General features: G+C 38.4%; 1 pseudogene; it reads left to right on the top strand.

The window, feature by feature from the left end:
- The first annotated feature begins 2,233 nt into the window (after nt 1-2,233).
- On the top strand, nt 2,234-2,546 carry LOC127668397 (60S ribosomal protein L36-like; annotated as a pseudogene).
- The last annotated feature ends 10,813 nt before the right edge of the window (nt 2,547-13,359 follow it).

Here is a 13,359-nt window from a genome sequence, read left to right as displayed (position 1 = left end):
CTGTATGTGGGATGGGCTCCAGGTATGGCAGTCTCTGAATGGCCTTTCCCTTAGTCTCTGCTCCACAATTTGTCTCTGAATCTCCTCCCATGGGCATTTTGATCCTCCTTCTAAGAGGATCAAAGTATCCACACTTTGGTGTTCCTTCCTCTTGAGCTTCACACTGTCTGTGAATTGTATCTTAGGTATTCCAAGATTCTGGGTTAATATCCACTGATCAGGGAGTGCATTCCATGTGTGTTCTCTTGTGATTGCGTTACCTCACTCAGGAAGACATTTTCTAGTTTCATCCATTTGCTAACAATTTCATGAATCCATTGCTTTTAATAGCTGAGTAGTACTCCATTGTGTAATTGTACAATGTTTTCTGTTTCCATTCCTCTGTTGAGGGACATCTGGGTTCTTTGTTGCTTCTGGCTATTATGTATTGGCTGCTATGAACATAGTGGAGCATGTGTCCTTATTACATGTTGGAGCATCTTCTAGGTATATGCCCAGGAGTGGTATATCTGGGTCCTCAGATAGTGCTATGTTCAATTTTCTGAGGAACTGCCAAACTGAATTCTAGAGTGGTTTTACCAGATTGCAATCACACCAACAATGGAGGAGTGTTCCTCTTTCTCCACATCCTCACCATAGTCTGCTGTCACCTGAGTTTTCGATCTTACCCATTCAGACTGGTGTGAGGTTGAATCCCAGGGTTGTTTAGATTTTCATTTCGCTGATGATTAAGGATGTTGAACATCTCTCTAGGTGCTTCTCCGCCATTCAGTATTCTTCAGTTGAGAATATTTGTTTAGCTCTGTACCCAATTTTTATAGAGGAGACATGGAAAGGGGAAAACAGTAGAAATGTAAATAAAGAAAATATCAATAAAAAGAGGAACAAAATATTATTAAATCAAGCCTGGTGAAACATGTTCTGCATATAATAAAACTGTATGTTTGCTTTTTATATAAAATCTTAAGTTTACTGATGCCCCCCAATACACAATACAGCAGGTTTGAAATCTAGTTTATAGGTCCATTTATTCCTCAATGTTTATAAGCTTATACATCAATTCCATAGTTCCTTTTCAAGTTGTAAGTGTCTCATCAAAGTAGACCAAGATTTACAAGGCTCTGTTACTGAGATGACAAAATATTTTCTTTCACTGTAAGTCCATAATATTCTTCATAGGAGGTATATAGTGAGGGTAACATCCAGGAGAGTGAATGTCTTAGCTTAGTGGTTTCCACAATAACATAAACTCCTTCCTTACTCTACTCTACCACAGTAAAGAACTGTTAAACACTTTCCAATTAATGTGATTCTCTTATATTACCCTCAAGACACTATTAGAGATTATGAATTCAAAAAGCGAAAACTGGAAAAATGAGTTTACTGATTTCAACTAATTTTATCAAAGATAGTTAAATCAAGAGGGGAAATAAATCTATAAAAATTATTTTAGTTCAGCACAAAGACACATGAATAGATTTTTTTAAATGTTTCATGAGTTTTTTAGTAGTTTTAGTAATAAAAATGTAAATGTTCACTACTTTTGTTTTATATAACAGACTTTTTACTTATTTAAATGAGTACGTATAATGTAACTTTTTTCCTTTGAATCATATGAAACTTTATTGGTTTGCATACAAAACCAAAAAAAGTTTATGATTTCAATTTCATAATATTAATTGCAAACTATAATGTCCACACATATAAATTAATGTAAAGTATAGCCAATTAAATGACTGTCATATTTATCTAGTGCAAAGTTTAAGATGAACCTAAATGAAATACAAAATAATATTGTTTTCTCTTCATTGGCCTAGAAACAAAATTGATTTAGAAGCGATATGGTGACCACCAGTCACTGTGACGTTGTTTCAGCAATTAGCCTATTTAGGCAATATGTTGTTGCACTTCATAAAAATGCTCTCTGGATTAAACACACATGTATATCAAGATTAGAGACAAAGAAATATAATGTCTATTTGCAATAGACTAATAAATAGAAAACCTGTTTATTTTTTCTATTGTTCTCTATGCTATATTATTTATAGAAAATAATGAAATAAACCTAGTCCTCCACAAACCATGAAGTGCACAATATATGATACAGGTAAACGGATGGAGCCTGGATAATCGAGTAGAAGGAACTAGCAACTTCCAGGAAAGTAGGTTAGAGAATAAGCTTGAAATAACAAACTGGGCTTCCTGTCCTGGCCGTGTTAGGAGAGCAGCAGCCATGGCCCTGCGCTACCCCATGGCCGTGCCCTCAACAAAGCCACAAGGTGAAGAAGAACATCAGGGAACCAAGACACAGCCGGCCTCGGGCGCCTCACCAAGCGCACCAAGTTCGCGAGGGATGCGATCCGGGAGGTGCAGGTTTTTGCTCCCCAAGAGCAGAGCGCCTTGGAGTCGCTCAGTGTCCATAGACAGGCGCGCGCACTCTAGTTCATCAAGAAGAGGGTGGGCGCGAACATCCAGGCCACAAGAAAGCAGGAGGAGCTGGCAATGTTCTGGCAGCCATGAGGAAGGCAGTCGCCAAGGAAGATTGATGAACCATCCCCCATAAAAGATAGTTCCAAAAAAAGAAAAAAAGAACAAAATGGCAGTCTGCAGAGTTTCAGTAGGTGTGCATTTTATTTCCTTTCCTATCACTGAAGTTTACCTGTCTAGACAACTGTCCTGGAGGTTTTTATCCTTCAAAAGAAGCAAATTCACTTGCCTGCATGGGCAGGATAATTTGTTTATAAACATTAATATTTGACTTGCCACATGTTCATTTGCTTCTTTGGGCAGGAACCCCTGTAGCACAGGGTGACATAATAAGTTATATAAGATGATACAGGATTTCTGCTCTACTTTTCACTGGATCTGGATACTGAGATTGCAAAGATTCAGCACCAGCAAGTTGTATGCAGTGCTGAGGACAAATATCAAAACTTTGTGTCTGTTAACCCAGTAATTTACCAACTGAGTTATACTACCAATTCTGTGTATTTCATTTAATCAGAGCAAAATGCTTCTCATTATTTAAAAATGTGTGTCACAGCAGAACTGAAAAAAATTAGAACACCATAGATGCAAAGTTGTGCTGACTCATCTAGTTCAGGCCTGTGTTCAAAACTAAGAAAAGAGAGAGAAGAGAGATAAAGACACCAAGAGTGATAGAGTGAGTAGAATTTTATCTCAGAAATTAAAATAATCTGCACATGATTTGGGTCTGGGATTATGCTGGTTAATATTTTGTCTAACAGAGTAAAACAGGGTGACGTTACATATATTATATTCATCTCGCATAATGAAATCATGACCCCCAAACACATGTTCTTTACACTTGCAGTTCCTAAAATTTCAGGGACAATAATATCCAGTCTTAAGGCTGAGGTGAGAAATTGTGCTCATAATGATTGCTTCATACTGGGGATTTGTGAGAACACATTCTCAGATACTGTAATAGGGCCTCACAAATGAAAAGAATAAGATTCTTTAACAATGAAAATAAATGTATTAGTAAGAAGCCTTTGAGATTGAACAACCCTACACTGACCTGAGCCTTGTGTTCTTTCTTTGAGCTGTTTTCCAGAGCTCTGTAAAACGTAAAAAGGCCAGAGGCTGAGGCACTGATCCAGGAAGCTTTGCCCTGTAGCAAAGAGGAACTACACCTGTGACAGGGCAGATTCTAAGGTAATCAGTAAGGTTGTGTGTAAGGAAGGTTGAATGTCTGTGAATTTGTAGCCCAGCAAACCTGCCCCTGTATACCACAAATACAACATTTTGTTCAGGTAGAATGTAATAGGCATTGGATTTCTGAAACCATACAGAAAACAGAATTGTAAACTACCACAGAAACTCTGCATATATGGTAATGAAAAGCAGTAACACAAAGTTGTCCATAATTCTTTCTTTGTTATTAAAGAGCCTGTTATAGTAGTGAGGTAATCTGATTTCTGATGTTACGTTTACTTAGCATTACTTGAGTTAACAAGTTTTGGATATATTAATAGTGTGGAGGCTCATATGCACTGCACATGTGTTGGCACTCACTACACATGTGTACACTTGCTAATGTGTAGGGAAGCTGAGGTTGACAAGACTCTCTTCCTTGACCACTCTCTGTCTTATAAATTAAGCTTGCTGCATTGTCCAGATCAGCTAGCTGCTTGCTCCTAAGTTTCTGTCTGTGCCTCTGAGAGAGAATTACAGGCCAGCTTATATGCCTAAAACTCTGTTCATCTGCAGTACATTATTTACAAGAAAGAGTAATTATGCTGTGTTCTTAGTCACTTTCCATCACAGTGCACCCTTCACATTCGTCTCCACACAGTTTTGTAGTAGTGATTCCCATCAATATGTACTTGGTATGTTTTACAATAATATTCAGGAACAATATTCATTATTTTGAAATCAGTCATTTTCTTAAAGTTCTGCATTGAATCTCATGATTACAAAGTCCTAAAAGGAAAACAATAGACAACCTTCAAATAATGTATTCAGCTATTTCTTCTCATGTGTGCTTTTAAGTTTTTTTCTTAGATCCACATATCTTTTCCTCGGATTCTTCAAGTATTCTCTTTGAAAATAATTCAATTAAAGTAAATGAGTGAAATGTATTTGTTTAAGATTTATATTGCATACTATTTCTCTATAGCATACCATTGTATAAACAATATGCTGTCCCATCTTTTAGCATAAATTTTCCTACAGAAAAAATATTCTATTTGATTTGGCATGATAAGATTAATGAGCTTACAGGTTTTTTTTTTTTACTGTAACTTATGTCTTTTCAATTTATGACAACATTAGAAACATATATTACTTGCATCACACTTACAACTTTCTATAAACATCGATCATTTTCTATATGACATGGAAATGATGTCAAGATTGTTATGGAGATAAATACAGTTTCCTTCACATGTTGTTTATTTAAATATAATGGTTATTATGCAATGTAATACGTGTTCCCCTATAAATGAAATTAATTATCTTTCCCTTTTTGCTCTTAGAATTTGAAGATATGATTTTCAAGTCATCTTGAATTCCAGATCTTCTTGGCATAGCTGCCTAAGTGTTGGAATTAAAGGTATGTCCTATCATGCCCATGCGGTGATCCTGTTAAAAATGCAGTGGATTAACTTACTGGGACTCTTAGAACATTTAAACAATAAGTGTTGATTCTTGTCCACAGTTTAGACATCCAGGAGCAGGTCAGGTGTTCTGAGGCTTAGAGATATTGAGGAAAAGATGGAAGTGATGGCAGTTTGTTTGCATGCCTGCCTTCATATTGAGGCTTGATTGTAGCTATAGAGTCTAAGCTTACTACAGGGCTTCTTGGGAGGCCTTGATTCTTAGACTCTTGCAGCAGAGTTCTTCCCTACCTTGCCAGGCAGACATATTCCCATATTCTTTTCAACTACATGTTTCCTTTCCTACCATGAGGGTAAACTGAGGTACAGTGTCTTTCATAACCTGAAATCATCACTTTTGCCATATGCTGTCAGATACACAAGGCTGCAGTACAGTGCTGGAAGGGACTACATAATCAGTACTCAACATTCTGTCATCTGCTTCCACACTGTACAGTTTAGTTCATTATGACAAGAATCCATATCACTTGCCATTCTGTGCCAGTGCCAAGGAGTCTGTCACTAACTGTGGCTTAGACCACAGCAGGAGAGTTTCATTTTGCTGATAGTTTGAACTGACACAGCCCATCTTGGTTTAGGAGGTATGGGTCAGCTAGCCACGTTACATCTACTCATGAATCAGAGAGGGATGAAGGGCAGTGCTCAGCTTATTTTTTCCTTTTTAATCTGTCAAGGATCACAGCCCCTGAGAGCATGGACCCACATTCAGGGTGTGTTTTCTCTCCCCAGATAAGCTTTCCTGAAAACATACTGAAAGATATACCTAAAGATATGCTTCCATGGTAATTTTAAATCCACTCAAGTTAATAGTTGATATTTACCATTGTAGAAGATATCGAATAGTTACTAGTCAGTGACAATTCTGAAATTATATTTATCCACAATTAACTACTTCGAAGAGGCTGAAATTCCACCCTTACATCTTATTACTAAGGCCTTAGGCATACCTGTATAGAACTCTACTCTAGATGTTTCCAATATATAAGAAAAGAAGCTACATATATTTAGCAATCATATAGCCTGCTATATTAATAAGTATGTTTGCTGTCCAAGTTATAGGAAAATGACGTCATCTCATAATTGTGCTTCCCATTATGACACTGGCTAGATTAACTGATTAGTCATGTAATCAATGTTTGCTATTTTTGAGAAGGCATTACTCTTATCCATATAAATTTGAGATACTTAAATAAAAATAATTTTCATTTTATAAAACTTTGAAGTTTGTTAGAAATAAAAATTCCTAATCAAATATGAAAAAGAAGATAATGAAAAGAAATCCTGTATGCCGGAACATGATTTTAGCCCTGTCTCTTGTAAGGCAGGAGCAGGGAGATCAACGCAGGTCTGAGACTGTTTTGACACAATAGTGAGATCATGTTGCAAAGCTAATGATATAAATTCCAAGGAAAGTGGTTAAAAAATGATTGCATATTGAAGCTCCATGTCCATAGAAAGATCTTGAAGTCTTAGAGGATGGCCATTCCATTGCAGATGAACACCATGAGATTATGGAAGGGAAAACAATATGATCCTTAACGCCTTTCCCATAAGCTACCAGTCAGCACACACTCCCTTTCCTCAACTTCAACCATTGTTGCATCTTCATTTTAAATGTATTGTACAATCATAACTGGTTGATTCTCTCTCACATTTCCTTTTTAATTAGGTGTTTTCTTTGTTTACATTTCAACTGTTATCTCCTTTCCACATTTCACCTCCCAAAACGCCCTATTCTCTACCCCCTCACCCTGCTCACTAACCCACCCACTCACATTACTCTTACTACATCACCTACACTGGGGCAATGATCCATTACAGGTCCAAGGGCCTCTCCTCTCATTGATATCCAACCTCTCCTTGTGTACTCTTTGGTTGGTGGTTTAATAGCTGAAAGCTCTGAGGGTACTTGTCAGTTAATATCATTGTTCCTCCTATGGGGATGCAAACCCCTACAGCTCCTTGTGACCTTTCTCTAGCTCCTCCATTGGGCACCCTTTGCTCAGTTCAATGGTTGGTTGAGAGAATCCCCCACTGTATTTGTAAGGTACTGGCAAGGCCTCTCACGAGACTGCTATATCAGGCTCCTGTCAGCTAGCACTGTTGTCATGCACAATAGTGTCTGTGTTTGGTAACTGTATATGGAATGGATTCCTATTTGGGGGCAATCTCTGTAAGGTCATTCCTTCCCTCTCTGCTCAATACCTTGTTTCTAATGTTTGATTGTTGCTTCCTGGTATTGTTGTTGTTAAAAGTGGAGTTATGTTTATGTGGCTACCGTCTTACTGGTCTGTTAATGGAAGATTACATTATTGCTTTTTCTAGTGTAGTTTCCATCATTCTGTTGGAGTTTTCTATGTATTATTCTTTGAAGGGCTGGATTTGTGGAACAATATTGTATAAATTTGGTTTTGTCATGTAATATCTTGATTTCTTCATTACGGTAATTGAGAATTTTGCTGGATATAGTAGTCTAGGCTTTATTTGTGTTCTCTTAGGGTCTGAATGAGATCTGTCCTGGACCTTCTAGCTTTCATTGTGTCTGGTAAGAAGTCTGGTATAATTCTGATAGGTCTGTATTTATTGTTTTTTTAGAATATACTTAATATTTTAATTGAGGATACATGATTAAATTACATAAAATTTGGTCTATTAACACCACAAACAAGAAAAGTAAAACAAAATATAATGTAAACAAATGCAAAACAGAACAAGGTAAACATGTAAGAAATAAAAATAATGGTACTTATTAAAACTACATTACAAGGAATATTAAATGTGGTCACATTATTCTTTACAAACATAAAGCTTTCCTGATCTATGAAAAAGAAAGTTCTCATAATACATTGTCTATAAGAAACATAGGCTAAAGGGGTCTGGAAGGATGTACCAAGTTGACAGTGAAAGACACAAAAATGAACTAGGGCAGCTACATCGGTTTCAGACAAAGTGGATGTCATTAATATAATAAATTGTCATTACTTAAATAGGATTTGTAACATACATGCTTTTCTTACATTTTGAAGGTTTACAGTTCCATAATGGAGTCACTGGAAGTGTTGAGTTCACGATCTCACTTATGCATGGCAGCTTCTTGCTGTCTTTCTACAACCATGAAATGAGCTCCTTGTCCCTCTCTGGACTGTTATTGGAGGGAAAGTGACCCAGAAGTGACATCACTGCTGGAATCCCAGCTCTCTCCTGGCAGGCTGTGCTCAGAGGGCAATGAAACCACCCAGCTCCAGTGTGCAGATGGTGAGTGGAAGGATCCTTTCCCAGATGCTCTACTCATCTTATGTCCTGTGACTCTCCCACAGTTCTTATTTTAGATTTGCTGTCTTTATCCATTTGTTACCCTATGTTCTAACAAGGAGTCTTGGAAAGGCTCCTATTCTCCCACCATTATAGTACTTTGAACTTTGAACCAGAAGTTATCTGTGATCCCAATATGAAATACCATTCTCAATATCCATTCACAAATTATTAGACAGTAGTGTGGGCCAACTGCATTTCTAATCAGACAAGTATGAAGTTTTCATTGCCTGTCGACATTTCTGGGATCTGAAGTTTTTGTCACTACTTATAGTATTACCCTTGCACTCAAAATCAGCCTGCAACTACATGCGTTCCAGAAGCAGTCTGTTCTGAGCAGCCGCTCTAAAAATCAGTCTATAAAAATCCAGCCTTGCTAAGGGTAATGGCAGCATTGGCATTTCTTTCCCAAGCTGAATGAGAGAACGGAGGCCTTCCGTGTCCAATTCTTTAAAGAAAGTAAATATACACATATTAGAAGCTCCAAATGCATCATTATTTATATTTTTACATTTTACATTTTTTACCATTTTAAAAGGTACAGTGAAGTCATTAATTGAATATATATTATGTTCAGGAACTTTCCCCCTGTGCCCATGTCCTCAAGGATTTTCCCGGTTTCTCATGCATCTGATGGGAAAAAATGCAAAGATAGACAATCAGACATTATGTATGCAGAGGGACGGAGATACATACAGAATGTCCAACAGACAGACAGACACACACAGAGAAAAGAGATAGAGGCAGAAAGAGAGAGAGAGACAGAGACCAAAAGAGTCAGAGACAGAGAGGGAGAAAGAGCAGCACCCAACTCCATATGAGATTTCTCCATTAAATTCCCCTCCTCAGAGCTCAAGGAATCCTGAAGTAGAAAAATAAGAATAAATAATATACTTACCATAGGATAGACTAGACACAAGGAGAACAAAGCCTTCTAAGTCAACTGATCAAAACTTATTTGTACACATAGACGGTGAGGCAGCAGACATTGGGTGTATTGGTGTGAGCAAAGTCTTCCCAGTTTAGTATTTTATAGGACTCCTGAATGTGTAAAAATATGTCTCAGTTTCTTGAGCTCTTTTCTTCTGTTGGTTTGCCAAATCTTACTTTGTTGAGCTACTCTGTGTGGTAACCTAAGTTTCATTCTTAAATTCAATATACAGATCTAAAAGAAACCACCTTCCTGAAATTATCTGCTGACCTCCAACCATTTATCCCTTTATGATCAATATCAACACACAAACAAACAAATGTGAAGTATCTTAGGTGAGGGTTAGATAGATGCTTTAGTGATTAAGACCATGCACTACTCTTTCAGAAGACCCGACTGAAGTACTTTTTAGTACTTCATAAGCTGGCTCACAACCATGAAAGTGGAAGGTAACATAAAGCAACATCTGAAATTGTCTTCTGACCTCCACATTTGCATGCTGTGTGCACATATCCACCCATTGTTCAGGTGACATTCCTTGCTGTATATGAAGGTGAATCTCTGTATTTTCAATTGTTAAATCTGTACTGATAAAGAGCTAAGTGATGGCAGGAGTTTGACACTGTCATTTCTGAACCATCACTGTGCTTTAGATTTTAAATTTTGCTGATTTAAATTTTGCTGACTTTGCTCAAAACATGAATGTCATTGCCTGATGGCAATCCAAGAGATATTCTGGCACTGTCTTACTGCTAATTGCTAATTATAAATATCTGACAGCCAATAGAAAGATCAAAACTACTGGGATTGACTAGGGCAGGGGACAGACTGGGGACAAAAGCAGATGCAGGAGTATGAAAAGATACTGATGGAAGCAGAAGATAGGGAACAAAGCTGTAAACAGTGAGAACCAAATGGGTAGGTAGATTGTTGTACAACTTGAAGTAAGTTGAAATGAGCTCTCCCATCAAAATGCCTACACCTTTGACCTATACAGAAATCTGTTTTATTTATGCTGTAAGCTGCTCTGTGAAAAGCCCTGTTTTCACCTATGCTCACAACAATACACACCTGCAAAACAGTATGTGATGCAGCTTCTTGGGTGTATGGATGATTAAACTGATAGACAGTTTCATGGTTTCCTACATAGAGGAATCCAGAGAAGCTTCCATCCCTCTTCCAAACACAATTGACCTTCCTGCCTAACAAGTGTAGCCCAGCCTTCTCACATCTCTCTCTTGCTCACATACCCTTTGAGCCTTGGTAACAGGCTCTCAGGGCAGCAATAGAGCCCCTGAGAACAAAGTCTTTGATTTATTGCTTGTGCTGTATGCATAGAGGCAGAGAAGGCCCACACAGAACTAAGTACACATGTATGAAAGCTCACATCTACAAGCATAATCTCTCACTCATGGAGACCCTCATCTCTGTACATGCTCATGTATCACACACAATTGGAGAAACCTCCCATGACAGAGAGGCACATGCAGACACACATACTGAAAAATGGTTGTTTACAATTGTATAGCCATTTAATCTACTGTACACTTGAGAAACTGCCCTGAGCCGCCAAGATACGGGACTTGTGCATTAGTTCATGATAACTGTGGCATCCACTGCTTCCTCCTTTCCTGGACTTCCATCAACCACTGTCCAATCATGTTCTCTTTCAGATATCTCTGGATAAAATAGCTAAGGGTCCTGGAATGCAAACTCTATGACCAGTGTGGTGGCCAATCTTTCAGCCGTGTACATCTATGAAGATAGCAGTGTCACAGATGGAGGTAGATGCATAGTGCTCTCACAAGGCAGAGAGGGGAGAGGCACTCAACAGAAAGCAACAGGCATGCCACTTACTTCATTCAGCTTAGAATCTCTGTCTCCTCAGTTGGCTCCAGTCAGTCTGTGGAGAACTTCATCCCTCTGCTCCCTCAGAATCTCTCTTGACCAATTAAAGGTAAGTTGTCTAAGAGACATGGCAACACAGCTTGTGAGCAATGAGTATTTCTTTATGGTCACCTGTCCCTTTGCCTAACTGTGAAGTATCTTTTAGCCTCTGGTTCCTATATTGATGATTTGTGAGGTTTGGTTCTCCAGAACTTGAGCATGCTATATTAGTAACTCAGGCCTAAATAGAACATCAACATCCCTGTCACTCAAACCTCACTGAAGCTGAGGCAAGAAAATCATGTGGCCAGCCTGCCTTATATGGAAATTCTACTGCAAAAAAGGCATGATTGTCATTCAGAAATGTCACTGTACCTGACATCTCATAGACTACAAATGCCTCTTACTATGCTAACAGGAAAATGTCAGCAGCAAGGAGGATTAACTGCTCTTTAAGTGTGTTAATGAAATCACCTGAGAGGTTCTTTGCTTGTTGATGGAGAATCACCAAAATATCAACACATTCCTCTTCTCCTCTCTAGAATTGGCTTTATTTTCGATCAGGTCTAACTATGTAAACCAAACTACCTAGATGTCTTGGTATATTTCTGTCTCTATCCCAAGAAGCAGGACTTGAGATGTCTTCTGGGTGACTTACCTGATTAAACCATAGGAAAATTGGCAAGATTTCCTATCTTCCAATATCTCCAACAGGTCTTCAACTTGTCACCACAAGGTCTCCCCAGAAAACACATTCAGAGTCTACAACATAAATACTATTATTCTTTCTCCGGTTCAAATTAAGGAGAGCTAATGGCTGAGTAGGAAGTCCTTACCCAACTGGTTAAAATGCTCCATGTTCTCCTTCTCTTGCTGTCTTGGGTTTTTCAGGGACTTTAAGCTTCCCCTAGAACTCCACACTCTCTACTTCCCCATGGGTTCTCTGCCTGATCCCCCATCCGACATCCAGGTACATGCATCAAGACTGAGGGAATCCAGGCAGGCTCTTGAGCAGGTAAATGCTTATAGAGTTCTACGTTTAAGGATTTCTATTTATTTTGTTTCTCAGAAGACTTTGCGCATGTGAATTTTTGGTCTATATGTAGGTATATGAATTCATTACTAGAGCCAAGGTTACCCAAGAAAATTAGGAATTGAGTAGAGAACTTATGAACAAATATATGAAAGATGAGCTCAAATAGGATCCATATTGAATGATTTTTTTTTTGGAATGAGCCATGTCTGGAGCCTCATGCACTGTCCATAAATTAATTTGTACTCTGCAGAGCATTGGAGATCAGAATGCTTTGTGTCCTCCTCATGTTTTGATCTAGGAACATTTACAAGTGATGACCTGGCCCCTCAGCCTAGTCCTGTACTTATAGTACCACCTCACTTACAACTCTGCACTGGCTAGCAGCAAGTCAGTCTGGGGATTGGGTTGTGTCTATGTGTACAGGGCCAGCTGTGATATGAAAAGACCTAATCTGTGTCTTCACTTAGACCAACAAGCAAGGAGAGGTGAGAATAATAGGGAAGGATCTAATAGAAGTGAAGAAAAAGTGTGTGTCTGGGACAGATGTGGAATGGAATGTAAGCATTGCAAAAAGGACACTTATAGATTCACTTTCTGTCCTCATCGAGGCACAGACATGCAAAGGGACCAGTGGTAAGAAAACCTCGTGCAGTAGTGATGGAACAGTTATCAGTGTGGCCTTTATATATGATGCATTTGCTGAGTGCGGACTTGTGGAAATAATTGAGAGTTCATTATTCTCAGATAGCAATGGTTAGTGAGACCCTAGCTGCTCTTAAGGATCCAATAGGAATCACCCTGTCCACAGGCTTCAATGTCCAAGCTGGAGACCATGAATCTTAAGTTAAAGGGAGGACCCTCTGCAGTGAACACTTGCAGCTTGTTTCAGCAACTGATGATTGTGATCAAAAAATTCAGTCCCAGGAGTGAGAAACCCACCTTGTACTTTTATTCAGTGAACCCTGAAGCTACAGAAACAATATAAGCTAGTACTATTTCTCTTTGTTACATACCAGAAGTAGATGGTAAGAACCTACTGTTGAAGAAACCAC

This window comes from Apodemus sylvaticus, chromosome 18 (assembly GCF_947179515.1).
Source record: "Apodemus sylvaticus chromosome 18, mApoSyl1.1, whole genome shotgun sequence".
Lineage (NCBI taxonomy): Eukaryota > Metazoa > Chordata > Mammalia > Rodentia > Muridae > Apodemus > Apodemus sylvaticus.
Note: the sequence above shows the minus strand (reverse complement) of the source record. Positions and strands in the feature narration are given on the sequence as shown.